We start from the raw sequence: 17,732 nt of genomic DNA on the forward strand, positions 1-17,732 counted from the left end.
AAAGAATAACCTCCCTACCACATCTAGGTCTTGTAGTTATAAGGAGAGGGGCTAAACAAGACTCCCATGGTTTAAGCCAGTAAAACTTATCTGCAGTTCTTTAAATGATATTATAGATGGAGGGATGCTGGCAATAGGGGACCTCTGAATTTGAGGAGATTCCTAGATATGGGGGATACCAGGATCCTCCTAACTTGTCCTCAGCCAAATCTATTCTGGAGTCTTTGGTTTTAGACACTCCCCACACCTCATGTAAGTCAGAGGAGTAGTCAGAATCATCATTTGTCCTTCCACGGGGATTTCCATGGAAAAAGCACTGTTCCATTAACCCCTTACAAACCTGATAATTACTCTATGGAATAGTTTTGATACCAAATATTCCTGGAAAATATAATTCTTCAAGAATTTCTTTCAGTGCTTTTATGCCATGGTATAAATAAATTTACTGCCCTTATACCTGAGAGTAAATTTTGGTACATAAAGAGAAAAGGAATGTCACTAAGGGGGAAGGCATGTGAAAGAAAAGCGTGCGGTTGACAGTTTCCCCTGAAAAAGGTGGTCTGGCACAGAGTGGCTGGTGTATGCCCTCTGCTTGGGACTTCCTTGGGTAGATTTTGACTTTATTTTTGTAAAATTTATACAGATTGTGTACAGATTATGAATCCTTTGATCTGTTCTAAATGCAAGGGCACACAGTACTCTATTTTAGCTTCCAAGTTTGTGTTCTGTTGGAAACCACATTTAAGAGTTTGGAAATCTCAATGCTAAACCAAGCAGAAAGATTTCCCATTTTTATGAAACACCCACAAAAGTCAACATTCTTTTTTTTAGAATCCGTTCATCAAATAACAAAATAATAAAAGCTATCAGAGGGAATTAAAATTACTCAAGATATTTTACTCTGGCATCTAATACAATTTCAACAAAAATATGTCATAGTCTATTTAATATAAAATCAACAAGATAAATATTTTTAAACATCTATTTTATTCTCATAAATATAAGGAAAACATAGAATATAATGTATAAGAAATTGACCTTACTGTGAAGAGTTAGGAATTTGGTAGATCAGAGAAGACAATACACTAAAAAACATTATTGTACACAGGGCAGTATATATTTTAAAAAATACTTTTATTTATTTTTCTTCATGATTTGACAATTTGTCTTTAAAATATATCTGGGGTCTATCCTCTTCTTTCTTAATGGAAGCCACCAATCGTTACTTGCTTGAACCATAACCTTTTAACTGATCCCTTTATTTCCATCTCTGCCCTCTCCAAGCCAACTTTCACAGGGCAGCACACCAATCCTTTTTCAACAAATCTAGGTATACCACATCTCTGCATAAGCTTCTTTATGGGATTTTCCTTACACTTATAAAAAAGCCACACCCTCACCCAGCAGGAGGTAACCCTGCTGACCCCTCCAACCTCCTATCAAGCATTCTCCCTCCCCTTTATATGCTCACTCAATGCAGGGACATTTCCCATGCTCTGTCTTCTTCCTTTAATAAAATACTCTACTCCCACAGCCCCCTCCTTTGAAAACTGGTCCCTTTTATCATTTAGGACTCAGTTCAAATGTCATCTTTCCAGAAAACACTTGATATACAGTCCATCTCTGTTATTCTCTGCCTCAGCTCTCAGTTTCCTTTTTAGGACCTTATTCAGCTTCAGCTTTTGAATTTGTCTGTCAAATTGCATGCTTTGTCATGTGATTTGGCTGTGTGACCACTCAAATCTCATCTTGAATTTTAGCTCCTGTAATTATCACATATCATGGGAGGAACCCTGTGTGAGGTAATTTAATAATAAGGGTGGGTCTTTCCTGTGCTATTCATATGTTAGTGAATAAATCTCATGAGGTCTGATGGTTTTATAAAAGGGAATTCCCCTGCACGTGCTCTCTTGCCTGCCACCATGTAAGATGTGACTTTGCTCCTCATTCACCTTCCACCATGATTGTAAAGCCTCCCCAGTCATGTGAAACTGTGAGTCAATCAAATCTCTTTCCTTTATAAATGACCCAGTCATGGGTATGTCTTTATTAGCAGCATGAGACCCGCCTAATACACTTTAATCAATCTTATCCATATGGCCCCCAGCCCAAGCACCTGCTCTGGAGTAAGTGTTCAATTTTTTTGTTGAAAGAGTGACTGAATAAATGAATGCTCAGTTTGTCAAAGGTTGACCAATGCTTCCAACCTAAACAATGCTTCATATAAAGTATACAGTGGTAATGCTGTAGAGATGAGAAGAATTGCCATCAATGAAAGAAAAGTGAAGCAAACTGAGGTGTGCTATTAAATATTCTGTCTGCTCAGTCTGTGGAGCAGCAGTTGGGAAACCCTGGCAATCTACTTTGCTACTAATAAAGTGGAAGAAACACAGAGGTTTATGCAAGTTGACAAATTCAGGGATGGCTTAATGTAGGAGAAAGGGCTTGAGGTGGAGTCTTGAATGAAAGGTGGCTCTCAGGTTAGAATGGAGGGTTAAGAAGAAATGAAGAGCAAACAAGGCAAAGCTAAAGATGGAGTGGAGCTGGGATTATATAGTTTGATGAGGCTAAGAAAAAATAAATTCCTATTTTCAACATCAAAATTCTATGGACTCGGATTTCTAAACTCACTCTTCAGCCACTTAAATGAAGAAACCAGAATATTTTAGTCTGTGACCTTTCTTGTAATTTAGATTTTATTATCGATCATGTAACACTTTTGCCCTTATTTATTTTATTGAATAGTTGGTGACATTTCAGAACATGCTTTATCTAAGAATAAAGTGTGGCCAAGGAGGCTCATTTATCACCCAGGGCTCTCTCGTAATAAATCTGAGTGGAAGGGAAAAGATATTCTGGCTTTGCTATTCAGCTATTCCTCCCTTGGGAACGTGCTTTATCGAGCCCTACACTGTGCACCTCAAGAAGAGACTGCCCTGCAAGCTCAGGGTATCTGGACTGGCCGTGTCTAGTATATGCAATACCTCTTATGTACTACTTCAGCTTTGTTCCACTTCTTATTCCAGCTGCTGCTGCAAAAACCAGTTCACAAAACCATCACTGTTTCATGCAGGTGCACCTTGGCAGCACCTCACTCAGATTCATCCCAGCTCTCTGCTTTTGCTGTGGGGCATCTTTGATGTTGCAGGATATTCTCAGCACTCAGGCAAGCACAACTGGGAAGGTTGCAAAGCTAATGCAAATTAACCCATCCTTGACCAATGGGGCCAGGAGCTAATGGATCAATTCTTTCTACCTTGTTCCCTGGATGGACTGACAGGTCTGCGGCACATTTCATACATCTCCTCAGACAATGATATTGGATTAATCTCCAGCCACTTGTAGCAGGTAATTAAAACATTATTGTATTGGCTTTTTCCTTCTATGATCCACTCTCCATTCTCTCTTTTTTCCAAATGAACTACTTGTAAGCAAGCCTTTGTCTCAGACTCTCTTTTTGGGAACCCAAGTCAAAAGTATCTTTTAAAATAAAGTGGGGATCATCAGAGAAATAGAAATCAAAACCACAATGAGATACCATCTTACACCAATCAGAATGGCTATTATTAAAAAGTAAAAAACAACAGTTGCTGGTGAGGTTGTGGAGAAAAAGGAACGCTTTTACGCTGTTGATGAAAGTTTAAATTATCTCAACCATTGTGGAAGACAGTGTAGCTATTCCTCAAAGACCTAGAGGCAGTAATACCATGTGACTCAGCAATCCCATTACTGGATATGTACCCAAAGGAGTATAAATCATTCTATCATAAAGATACATGCACACGTATGTTCCTTGTAGCACTACTCACGATTAAGCACAGTAAGGGAGGATCCCCCAAACTTTGTTGAAAACTGGGTAAAGAACTGAGGCAACAGAAGATCACAATGCACAATGTCATGGGGGTGTTTCCAGCAGGGTCGGCCCACTCCTCTCCTGTAGCGAACTTGTACTTCCCCAGTAAAATTTTTTGCATGGTTGGCAAAAGAAAAAAAAAGACATAAAATCAGCCCAAATATCCATCAATAATAGACTGTATAAAGAAAATATACCTATGCACCATGGAAGATTATGCTACCATAAAAAGGAATGAGATCATGTCCTTTGCAGGAACATGGATGAAGCTGGAGGTCATTATCCCCAGCTAAGTAATGCAGGAATAGAAAATGAAATACCTCATGTTCTCACTTATAAGTGATAGCTGAATGATGAGAACACATGGACACAGGAGGTGGGAAGCACATACTGGGGCCAGTAGGAAGGTCAGGACATGGAGGGAGAGCGTCAGGAAGAATAGCTAACAGATACCTAGGTGATGGATGATCCACCATGGCACACATTTACCTATGAAACAAAACTGCACATGCTGTACATGTACCCCTGAACTTAAAATTTAAAAAAATAAAATAATAAATAATGTAGGAGTTACTAAAATGACAGGATACCAAAATTACTCAAATAGGCAAGTAACCCAAAATAACACTAATGCAAGTAGATTCACCATTCAACACATCATCATTGTAAACAGTAACCTTTGTTACCCAAAAGAAAAAAAAAAAAGGTATTTCTCAATTTGGGTGGCTTTTTGGCTGGGAAAATAGGGCTAAGTGAGTCAGACAAGGGCACAGCCAGCCAGCAGATAGAAAAGGCAATTTTGAGCTCCCTAACAAGCAGTGGATAGCTTTAGGACAGCAGAGCAGAACAAAAGAGATGCGCTAAGAGGAGGCATGAACTAATGCCAAAACCAACCTTTACATGTGATTCCATTTTGCCTGGAGTCTGCAGGCACTATGGAAGCATAAATATTCACATCTTTCTTTCTCTTTGTCCAGATTTCAACTGGTCAAATGCATGTGGCAGTTTTTTCCAATTTAAAAACATATTAATAATTTCACAAGTGGCTAAAACAATTTCTACAGAGTGACCAGTAGCAAGCCTGTCATTTTGATAGAAGCAAGGAGCCATGAATTTGCTGGGGTCATTGTAGTAAAACACTGTTACTGATAGGAAAAGATGAACCGGGTTATAGACTGGGGTACTTTTAGCTCTCTGTCATATCCTGCTCAGCCTGCATAAAATCATAGATGATCTCATATATACAGAAACCTAAAGACTCTACTAAAATCTCTTAGAACTGAAAAACAATTAAGTAAAGTTGCAGAGTACAAAATCAACATAAAAAATCAGTAGAGCTTCTAATCACAAACAACAAACTCTCTGAAAAAGAAATCAAAAAGGCAATAAAATTTACAGTAACTACAAACAAACAAACAAACAAACAACAACAACAACAACAAAACCCAGGAAAAAATTTAGCCCAGGAAGTGAATGAAAGATCCCTTGGAAAACTACAAAAAAGTTTTAGCTCTCAAGGAAAATAACAAAACACTGATGAAAGAAATTAAAGAGAATACAAGTAAACAGACAACCCAGGTTCATAAATCAAAAGAATTAATGTTGTTAATACGACAATACTACTCCATGAAATCTATAGATTTAATGCAATCCCTATCAAAATACCAGTTTCATTCTTCACATAAATAGAAAAAAAAAACTTAAAATTTGTGTGGAACCACAAAATCACCATGAAATCACACACACACACACACACACACACACACACACACACACACACACCACAACACATCTGAATAGCCAAAGTAACCATGGGCAAAAAGAACAAAGCTACAGGCAACATAGTATCAGACTTCAAAATATTCTGCAAAGCTGTAGTAACCAAAAGAGCATGGTACTGCATAAAAGCAGGCATATAGACAAATTAAAAAAACATAGAGAACCCAGAAGTTAATCCACATATATACAGCCAGATAATTTTTAAAAATGCCAAGAACACTCCCTGGAAAAGGAAGATCTCTTCAGCAAATGGTGCTGGGAAAACTGGATGTCCATATTTGGAAGAATAAAACTTGATCTCCACCTCTTACCCTATCTAAAACTCAACTCAAAATGGATCAAATACCTAAATGTAAGACCTGAAACTACCAAGCTACTAGTAGAAAACAGGGGAATTGCTTTAGGACACTGGTTTGAGAAAAAATAAACAAATGGTATTATATCAAATACAGACATACATAATGGAATACTATTCAGCCATGAAAAGAATGAAATTTTTTTCATGGAAGCAATATGGATGTAACTAGAAAACATTATATTAAGTGACATGAGCCAAGAACAGAAAGTTAAACACTACATGTTCTCAGTCACATATGAAAACTAAAAAAAGTTGATCACATGGAAGTAAATAAATAGAATAGAGGATAATAGAGGCTGGGTAGGGGAGGGGGAAGTCGCCATAGGGAGAGATTTGTTAAAGGATACAAAATCACAGCTGTATAGGAGGAATAAGTTCTAGTATTCTATAGCACTGTAGGATGACTACAGTTAACAATAATATTTCAAATATCTAGAAGGAGGATGCTGAATGTTTCCAATACAAAGAAATAAATACATATGAATTACCATGATCTGATAACTGCATATTATAAATACAGAAATGTCACTAGGTAGCCCATAATTATGCACAATTATTACATGTCAATTCATTTTTTTAATGAAAACAAACAAACAAGAGTGTGCCCAGGCACTGTGTAGCTAAGAAAATGGGGCTCCAGGAAAGTGTGTGGTTATGCTAAGGGCTGGAAACAAGGTGTTCTGACTCACGAATCAGACTAAGTTTTCTCTATGGTGTGTGCCTTTTCAAAGGGAAAAAATGAGTAAGGCAGGTGCCACGGTCAGGTGTAGGTCACATAACGTATCCTATCTTTGAAAATTTCTGTTTTTCTTCTCTTATGAAAGACTTTGCTTCTTGTTGCCTTCAAACCTCTGTTCTTCCTGCTATGTCCTGTGACTGCTTGCTGGAGATAAGTTTTCTGTTTTGTTTCATTTTGTTTTATACACATATGAAGATAATCGTGTAAAGTGTTGATGCCATTCATTTCTGCTATCTTTAGCAAACACCTTACTTCAAAGCTGCAATGTTTCCAAAAACACATCCAAATGCTGGCACTTCGTGTATTCTTCTACCTAAATCACCTACAGATCACAGATTCTGTGAAGATTTAATGTTAAAAACAACCCACTCAATTCTAGGAGGTTTGCTTTTTCCTCTCAAGTTAATATAATTGCTTTTTTAACATTAATCTTTTTTCTTTCTTGTTATTACTATTACTTTAAAAACATCTTGACATTCTGAGCACCGTGAGTGCTTTCCACAGTTTATTCCCCAAGTAAATCTGATATTTTAAAATGTTTTCATTAAATATTTATTAGCAAATTCAACGTATTCCCATTCTATGGGAAACAAGGATCGAACCAAATTTTTCCATTAATATTATGTAGCTTTTTAACCTAAGGGGCTCCAGTAGTTCAAAGCTTATATAAATATTAACTTCAATCCCTTACATGTATGGTTTCCTGTTGTTAGTTTAACCCACAGAGTCTGATAACTTGACTCCCCTGAGGGAAATCCTCAGGAGCCACTGTTTAGTTTTTAAACCAGTTCAGAGCTCTTGAAAAACTTCTTAGATTCTCTCTTTTCTTAGCTCACTAATCCAGACGTTGTCGTTGCTGTCCCTGGTGTTTTGTTTTTAATCACACAAATATTTATGTGAAAAGGATCAGAATATAAATCAGATTTGAGGGTATGACTATCACATCTTTTATTGAATTTTCTGAGTCTATTTTGACTAATTCAAGTATAACACCAACTTTCAGAGTCAGCAAATCTTTTATCAAAGTGTTTTTCAAATAGAAATGTTAGATGATTCTAAAATGAGTTGACCAAGGAGTGAGTTTGGATTATATTCTAAGTAGAAAAACCTCAGATCATTGAACATTCTAAATTTAAGAAGGATAATCAAACAAATAAACATTTATTATTCAATAGAAGGTTGCTCATAAATGTAGGAAATATGCTAAAATAAAAATAAAAACATGTAAAATGTGTTGTTGTCATCTTATTTCCTGATGAATAACTGATTCAGTAAGCATTCCCAAACCCTGTCTCCCTGCCTCTCTTTAAAGAATTAGCCAAATATGTGTTTCTACAGTTCCCTTACATTTTGAATAAAAAAGGACATCATGCTTCACGTCACCACTCTGTCCCTCAGCCAGCCAACAATAAAAGGAAAACTACCTCCAGTCTTCATAATTAAAGAAAAAACTTACATCTGTTTAATGCACTGTTAGTTGAGTTTTCTGTTACTGTGTGTGTGCTTAAACACATCCAAAATGGTAAAACTTCATAATTAAAACCTGTGCTTCCAGGACCAGAAGTTATATTAATAGTAGTTTTAGCCCTTAAAGATGATTGCCTTACACAGACTAATGTGCAAACAAAAGTTACAGACAGCTATAACTCCACGTAATAATGGAATAGAAACATTCTCCAAACAAAATTTTCTGTAATATGTGAATATCACTTTATTCAAATGACATTAATTAGTTACTAATTATAATGAAGAAGCAGTGCCAAGATTTTATTCACAGTAATTAAGTCCTTTTGTTTATTTGGTTTTGGTGCAATACAATTCTAAGATTAAGTAATGGCTCTTTCTGATTGTGGAGAATGCTAAGAAAAACTACAATTCTTAATTATGTACGCATTGAGAAAAAAAAAGTGGAATTACAAGTTGAAATTAGGAAATTTTAACTGAGAAGCCTGAGAATTTCAGTTCTTATTTTATTCTAGTATCATATCAATTTGTTTCTTTTATCTCTTTATCTCTGATTTGGATAAAAGTGAAGTATAAGCTAGCTTGATCCTTTTAGCTTGGATTTTTGCAGGCAAATAACTTTTATACAGAGGCAAATAGTTATTGCTGATCACTATTGCTTCAGAAGAAAAGGGAAATATGAGAAAAATTTGAAAAATCAACTGTTATTTTTTAAACAAGCCTACAATTCTTCTAGAACTACCATAATTTGTATAATTGAAAGTGACATATTTGACTCTGCTCCTAGAAAGTTCTCTTTTACCTAGTCAGAGGAAGATTTGTCCCTAGATCTAAGAAATGTGTGACAATGACATACAGCAATAAGACACATTATCCAAAGGCCAGGTGGGAAAATACTGAATATTTTGTTTCTGCATTCTTCCTTTTAATCAATATCAAGCTAGGGATGAATGATATTAAAAAGAAGGGACACCTGCACAGGGGCCATCTGTATCAAGGATGCAATCCCTGAGCTCAGGGGATCCCTGGCATAAGACTTACTACATTCAATACTACATAGCCATCTATTCTTTCAAGAGCATTCTACATCAAACCAGGAATCTGTATCAGGGATCCACTCCCTGAGCTCAGGGGATCCCTGGGATAAGACTTAACTATATTTAATACTACATAGTAATCTATTCTTCCAAGAGCATTCTGTATCAAATCAGGAATCCAAATAAATAATTTGAATTGAAGCTATAGAATAAAACTGTTTCTGTAACTTATGTGTCACTAAGATTAATGAGTATTTGAGAAGAAATTAAGTAAATGCAATCTTAAGAATAAGGTAAGAAGTAAAGAAAAAGTTCAAGGTAAAGTTTTCTATCTCCACCCAAGAATTACCTCATCTCCTCTTAATTTGATTTTTCTTTGATTATTTGATTATCCTTATTGCTCTCCCTCTTTTAAACTATTTTTTCTAAGTATTTAGGCCTCCAGGTTAAATTGGAAGAATGGACCAAAGCTGAATTTCCTTATTCCCTGTAAGGAAAAAAAAAAAAAAAAAAAAAAAAAAAAAAAAAAAAAAAAAAAAAACGCTCTTAACTAGGTATATTAGATCCCTAGGATGGCTCACACAAGGTACCATAAACTGGCAACTTAAACAACCATACTGTTTCCCAGTTCTTGAGGCGAGAAGTCTGAGATGTGGGGAGGGTTGGTTCCTCCTGTGGTCTGTGAGGAAGAACCTGTCCCATGCCTCTCTCCTAGCTTCTGGTGGTTTGTTGAAACATTTGGCATTTCTTTACTAATTCATTCATCACTCTGATGTCTGCCTTCACCTTCACATGGCATTCTCACTACTTGCATGTCTGTTTCTGTGTCAAAAGTTTTCTTTTAATAAGGACACAGGTCACATTTGATTAGGGCCCACCTAATTGCCTCATTTTAATCATCTGCAAACACTCTATTTTTAAATAAGGTCACATGCACAGGTATTGAAGCTTAAGTCTTCAATATTTTTTGGAGGGGACACAATTCAACCCATAACATTAGCTGCTCGAAACTTAGTATTTTTAAAAAAATATCTAAAGGACAAATAAAGTTCAAGTCTTCCATCAAGGGCAACACAAAATTCCCGATACTGTCTCCTCCTAATTGTGTACATTCAGATTTGAGGGAAGTTTTTAGAAGGCAATATTTATTCCTCAAATTGCATGTTAAAGTTCTTAAAAAGAGGGATTGCTTAAAGTAAATAAAGTATATAGAATGTCTGGGTGAGCAAGATATAAATAAATTCACTGCAAACACACAAATATTTTACAACAAAATTAAAAAAGAAGAAAAAATATTAAGTGAAAGATAGATGAAGATCTCAGTCTGAAAAAAAAAATATCATCCAAACACTATAAGAAAACCTTTAATATGTCTTTATATTACAGGAGAATTCAAAGAATACATGACTTTTAAAGAATAAGTGCTCAAAGATGACATTGTTTATAATAACAGAGTGACATTAAAAGAATAATAAAATAGGAAAAAAATCAAGAACTACAATGGCATTTTTACAAACCAATATATTGATTAGAAAGAGTACCTGAAAAACAGAGCTAAATTTTTATTATTTCTCTGGGAAAAAAAAGATAACTACAATAAAAGTAGAGAATGGAGGAAATAGGCAACAATGAATAAAATCAATCAAGAGGAAATGAAGGACAAAGGCCATCCAACATCAGAGTAAATGGTGTCTTTTAAAAACATTTAAAGATATACTAGCTGACATTTCTCCTGAAATGAATCTATATATCATAAGGCATGCATAGCTATAGAAAAAGACAAATATATGTTGATATTAAACCACAGCTTAGAAAATAGACCATCAAATCTCATGAGAACTCACAGACTGTCACAAGAACAGCATGGGGGTATGGTCTGCCTCCCTTTTAAATATAACTTCCAATTTCAGATTATGTCCTTGTGAACTCCCATGACTGTATGCTTTTAGAAAAAGCCAGGTCATATTTTGAATACTTTGTTGCTTAAAAATTTCTTCTGCCTGATACCATAAAATCATCTCTCTCAAGTTCAGAGTTCCACTGATCTCTACGATGAAGGCAACATGCTGCCAGTCTCTAGGGTAACCTTTGCTCCAGTTCCCAATTAATTTCTCATCTCCATCTGAGACCCCCTCAGCATGGACATCATTGTCCATATCACTACGAGCATTTTGGTCAAAACCATTCAACAAGTATCTAGGAAGTTGCAAACTTTCCCACATCTTTGTATCTTTTTCTGAGCCCTCCAACCTGTTCCAACCTCTGCCCATTACCCAGTTCCAAAGTTATTTCCACATTTTTAGGTTATCTTTATAGCAGTACTCTACTATCCTAGTACCAGTTTTCTGTATGAGTCTGTTTTCACACTGCTATAAAAAATTACCCAAGACTATGTAATTTATAAAGAAAAGAGGTTTAGTTGACTCAAAGTTTTATGCGGCTGGGGTGGCCTCAGTATATTAACAACCATGGCAGAAGGTTAAGGCGATGCAAGGCACATCTTACATGGTGGCAGGAAAGGGAGAACAGAGAGAAGTCCCACACTTTTGAACCATCAGCTCTTGTGAGAACTCACTCACTATCATGAGAACAACATGAGGGATACCACCCCTATGATTCAATCACCTCCCACCAGGTCCCTCCCTAACACGAGGTGATAACAATTCAAGATGATAGTTTGGTGGGGGACACAGAGCAAATCAAACATCTACATTTTTAAAAGGCCTAGGAAACAGAAAGTAAAATACATTTATAATTAGTCACATTATTCTTCATGTATTAAAGTCAGAGACCATCTCAAGCATAAAAGAATTGAAGGAACATAGCACCCAGGAGCCTTTCTCTAAAATATTCCTTAATGATCAAATTAGACAAGATAAATGAAAAAAAAAATTTATATAGACCATCTTTGCCAAAAGATCAATGTTAGACTCTCTGAATGCAGAATTAAGAATAATTAATAATAGGACCTATATGCACAGAAGAATGCAAATATTATATATTATAGCAACTTAACATTACAGTATAACAAACAAAATTGAGGAATGAGTATAGGGAAGTGGAAGAGGTATAGGTACTAGTTTTCTTGCATCCAAAGCAAGGAGACAATTAATATAAATCGTTTTTAATTTTTGGAACATAAATAGTATTTCTAAAATGTCCATTTTTCATATTTTAAAAAATTGTAAGAGCTTCCATTTCTTGGTATTAAAAACAATCTCAGCTTCTGCTTTTCTTTACTTTTAAAAATTCATCTTATCCTTCTGCTAAATATAATAAAGATAAATCTTAATACATTTTGTTTATAATAGCATATGTGATTTTATTTTTATAAAAATACTTTATTCACATATCTACTAAATTTAAAGTGATACTTGGGATAATAATTTCTATTCAATGTTTACTATAATTATTTCTGTTAGAGACATGGGGGAATTTTTTAACCTTTTATTTTTATGTATTACTGCAATTCCTTGTTTTTTTAATGTTGTGATAAAATAGTAACAAGTTAGATATTAAAACAACAGAAATGACCATTTGTATAGGAGACTAAAGAGTTGTTAGAAACCAGTAACAATTTCTACGTCCTATTCATTTCAGTAGTCAGGCTCACTTCCAGCTCTTCAGTTCAGTACCTTTATAACTTTGGGTTCTGGAGAGTATCATTAAAATGTTTCTTAACTTCTAACTCATGCATGTGGACACGCTATCATAGTATAATGCTAACTATTCTTAGGTTACTGATTCCACATAGCACAAGAGCATGTATTCTCAATTTCCTCAGGGGAAAATTGCTATCTGAACTTAATTGAGCTTTATTTTTATAAATGTTTGCTTTTTCAAATGAAATATTGTCAGTTTCTTGCTCATTAACAGTATAATCTCATCAACTCCTAACTTCTCAGCTTCTACAGGGAGAACAAACATGTTGTTAAGGGCCTGTCATCTAACCACGCTATGACTAGCAAGATTACACAAATAAAAAAACCCCACAGTTTTAACGAAGCAGTATAAAGAATGTTTCTGCATGAGCAGAGAGGACAATTCTAAAGGGAATAGCGCCTATTACTTTTTCAAAACTAAAAAGTACTAAAGTTTCTATGCCTAAACCAACTATGTGTAGAGTTTTTTTTTTTCTTTTTAAGTCTTAGTAAAATGTTTAATTTGTTCTGGTTCAACCAGAATTGATTCAATGTTTTTAAGTATAAGCTTGACAATACAAAAGCTTATCTTTCCTTCTCTTGTTCTCACACTGGGAGCAGACTGTCCTGAGTGAACAGTAGTGCAGGTATGTATGAGGTCAGTGTGTACTTCTGGTTGCTAGAGAGCTGGCCACCTGGTAAGTAACCTGATTAATCTTTCCGTTGGTGCTGGATAGTCTTCAATGCATTGGATTTCATAGAGAGACAGTAAAAAGAAGTTTTGAATATCCAAGATGCATACAGTTTCAGAATGAGGTGGAAAAGTATTTAAAGATAAAGGCTCAATTGTCTCAATTTAGATTTTATCTTTTCCATGAGCTATACATAGACACACACACACACACACACACACACACACACACACAAATACACACACACACATTATAATAAAATAAGCTAATAGAAATTGTAGGACTTGCCTTTTAAAAATTTTAAAATAAGAGTTTACAAAATGCCTCTGGCAAGATTTTTTAAAATTCTACATATATTTACTATGTTCTGTATAGAAGACTCTGTGCTAAATGTGAAGTTTTGAATAAGTGGTGAACAGCAAGACTGGTTTCCTGCAAGCAGCTCAATACAGAACAAATGGTCATGGAATAGAGGGTAACAGAGAGATTTCCAGGTAAAGCCAGAATGGAGCCAGGGTGGACGAATGACTTTACAGCATAGTTGTACATGTAAAGCAGAATCAAAGGTACCAGCAAGAGAAGAGGAAAGCAAGAGTCAGATGAAGCATTTTTGGGGCAGATTTGCCTTTACATCAGCAGAAATTCTCATTGATATAAGGATAGTTTGAAAGTGCATAGTTTATACGTTAATGCAGCTTAATAATGCAGAGTTGAGTAACTAGCATTACTGAGCAGATCAAAGTTGAAAATACTACCATCCAATCTTCAAGGTGTCTTCCAACTAGTAAATAGGATAATAGAAATACATAGATAACCATTAGAAAAAGAACAAATGATAAATTGTGAATTTTCAAAGGACGTATGGTTGACACTCTGATGGCCATACATATCCCCTTCAGGAATGAAAGATTCATTCCCCCACTAACCACAGACTTATTCTTTCCACTGCTGGAAGAAAAAAGTCTTCAGCTGGAAGCCCCTACCTTTTGCCTTGCTAAAGTCCTTTATGAGTCGTTTATGAGCCCTTCAGTGATCTGAAGAGATCATTAAAGACATGCTACCTTGCCAGACTGGCTACAGCTAGTGACTAATTGATGTGAGGATGTGAATTCTGACTGCTTATCCCAACTTTGTAATTCCCTGTAAAGTTAAGAGAAGCCTGGGGAGGAAGGCAGCAAATCACACTGCCATGTGTGTACCTGTGCAACAATCTTGCATGTTCTTCACATGTACCCCAAAACCTAAAATGCAATTAAAAAAAAACATACTACTTGCTTCAGTTGTAAATAATTTTTACTTAGTCATAATAATGTCAAAACTGACTATTGTTTTAGCCAAAATTATGATGTAACTCTAGTGAGAGGAAGGTAAGGGGAAATCTGTAGGGTTGTAAGAGAGGATTGTTGTAAGAGAACAAAATCCTTGCTTCCATCTTGAGACATCATCAGCTAAATGTGCTGTTTAGCAACGTGGAGAAACAGCCGGTAAAAGATGTGAAAGGGATTGCTTCTGGTGAATAGGCATTGGGGAGGATCAGGGCTGGGGAAGAGCACAGCTGTTTCTTGTATAACTATTTGAATTTAAAAATTATATTTATGCATTATTTTGATTAACATTTTAAAATACTTTTTCAAAATAAAGATTTCAAGTGCAAAAAAAAAAAAAAAAAGACTGAATCATAGCTCAGCTTCTGCAGCTGTCTTAATTGCTGTCTCAATCTGCCTCCTGAAAATCAAATTCTGTAAGACTTTATACTGTGAATAGTCTGATTAGTTATTGGAATGGAATTTTGAAACGGGATAGACAATTTGCCCACTGGCAATGGGGACCCAGCCACTGGTGGTAGGTGGAGCAAAGGTAGTCCTTGGCAGAAAGTAGTCCTGTAACTATTAAAATGCTTACCATGGGTTAACTGGGATTAGATTGTGGTGGAAGGGAATTCATTAGCTGGTGCAGTATATCAGGCTTTTGAAAAATATAAAGAAAATAGTATCTGTAAGAGCAAAAAATTGGATGATTATTGCTAAGCTTGACTTATATGCTGGACCAGCAGGCAGAAGAGTTATCATTTTGGTTGTGGAAGTAAATACTGGTTAAGGCTGCTGTCGTGCAATGTGGCCAGGGAGCAATATGTTTGGAATCAAATGGCACATTTGGGGTCCTCTTGATAGTTGCTTGCCCTATTTTGACAGTGAATGAATATATGTATTGTTACTCCCTCTCCTGTCATAGAAACAATGTTACTTTAGGAGCCAGAAGACACAGACTAATTTTAATTTAAGCCAAGTGTTCAATATTTATAGGAATTGGACAAATTACCAGATATATCTGGTTCTCAGTTTCTTATGTATGAAATAAGAGGCTAGACAGCTGATATCTTAGTTTTTTAAATCAGTTTTATTATTATAAAAGAAGTAAATGAAGTTATTACATTATAATTAAAAGAAGCCACAGATTTCACATTTCAAAATGTAACATTTCATGCATAGTCTAGAAACACATAATAATGCACTGTTTTCACTGCTTTAGCATAATAAATGGAGCAACCATTATTCATCTGTTATGTAATTTAATAAATGATCTATAAAAGACAAATTTAACTGATAGAAGCAAAACAGAATATTAAGACAAATATGGTTTGGGATATATCTACAATCTAAAGTGTGTTGTGCTTCTCTTATACCTATGAAAAGGATTAAAATAGAACTCTGTAAAAAAGGAAGAATTTGTGCTCCAGAATGGGATGAAGTATATACGGGAAGGATGGGAAATTCCATTTGATTTTCAAAATATTCTTCAAAACAATTTACAAAAAGCTTTAATGCATTAGATTTCTAATGTTAGCTATAATTTTGGAAACCTGTTAAAAACAATAAACAAAAAAAATTTTAGCCAACATAATCTGACAGTTTTTCTGGATCTGGCTTAGAGTTGATCTGTTAGTGGTAAATTTAAAAAATCTTGTGGATGGCCAAGCGCTGTGGCTCACACCTGTTATTCCAGCACTTTGGGAGGCCAAGGCGAGTGGATCACGAGGTCAAGAGATCGAGACCATCCTGGTCAACATGGTGAAACCCTGTCTCTACTAAAAATACAAAAAATTAGCTGGGCATGGTGGCACATGCCTGTAATCCCAGCTACTCAGGAGGCTGAGGCAGGAGAATTGCCTGAACCCAGGAGGCGGAGGTTGCAGTGAGCCGAGATCGCACCATTGCACTCCAGCCTGGGTAACAAGAGCGAAACTCTGTCCTCCCCCACCCGAAAAAAAAAAAAATCATGTGGATATGACAATACAAAAGAGGGTGAGAAATACATATATTCATAGAGTTCCTTTTAACCATCTTCTTCAATTACTTAGGAAGCTGTGTAATATATGGAAATATGCTGTATGGAGACCAGTCCTTGTATGAATTACATTTGATTTGTGAGTCAGGCAAGCCACTTCAACTTTCTGCACTAATATTCTGTTACAACTTGGTGTTTTACAAAAGAGAAATGTGTTTGGGATGGGGGTGTTTGGTGAACACAGCAGAATTCAGATAATAATAACCATTACAGATATGTCAGTTGTTGCTTCTTCAACTCATTTGACTTTATTTAGTCAAGGACCATCTTGTAGATAATTTGAAACCATTGTGAAGTCTTTTTTCTACTCTAAAATTTTAATTTTCTTTATAATGAATTATCTTAATATACTTGCATTACCAGGTTTTTAGAATTAATAAGCATGTCATCGAATATCTAGAATTAATAACTCTATGTATCCTCATTATTAAGCATGTTGTATAAAATAGAAACAAAAGGAAAGAATCCAATTCAGTACCTTAAGTGACCATCATTGCTTCTCATTAGTCAAGCCAGCTAGATCTGATTTTGCCATAACAACTATGGATATGAGATAATTATGTTAACTTCCAAACAGCAACCTAATTGTATGCATGAGCTTAAGTATTTTTTTTTTAACATCTAAGGATGAGATCAAAATGAGTTTCTAGAAAGTTTATTTTACTTATCATTCTTTTATCTTACAAATCAGCCACACAAACATAAAGTTGCTATGCCATTGCACAATGACACATTTACTACTTCATAAGTTTGGCTTTATATTGCATCTAAAGGACTCATAAAGATTCTTCAAGATCTTTAATACTTTGTTTCATGAGAACTGT

Source organism: Saimiri boliviensis, chromosome 1 (genome assembly GCF_048565385.1).
Source record: "Saimiri boliviensis isolate mSaiBol1 chromosome 1, mSaiBol1.pri, whole genome shotgun sequence".
NCBI lineage: Eukaryota > Metazoa > Chordata > Mammalia > Primates > Cebidae > Saimiri > Saimiri boliviensis.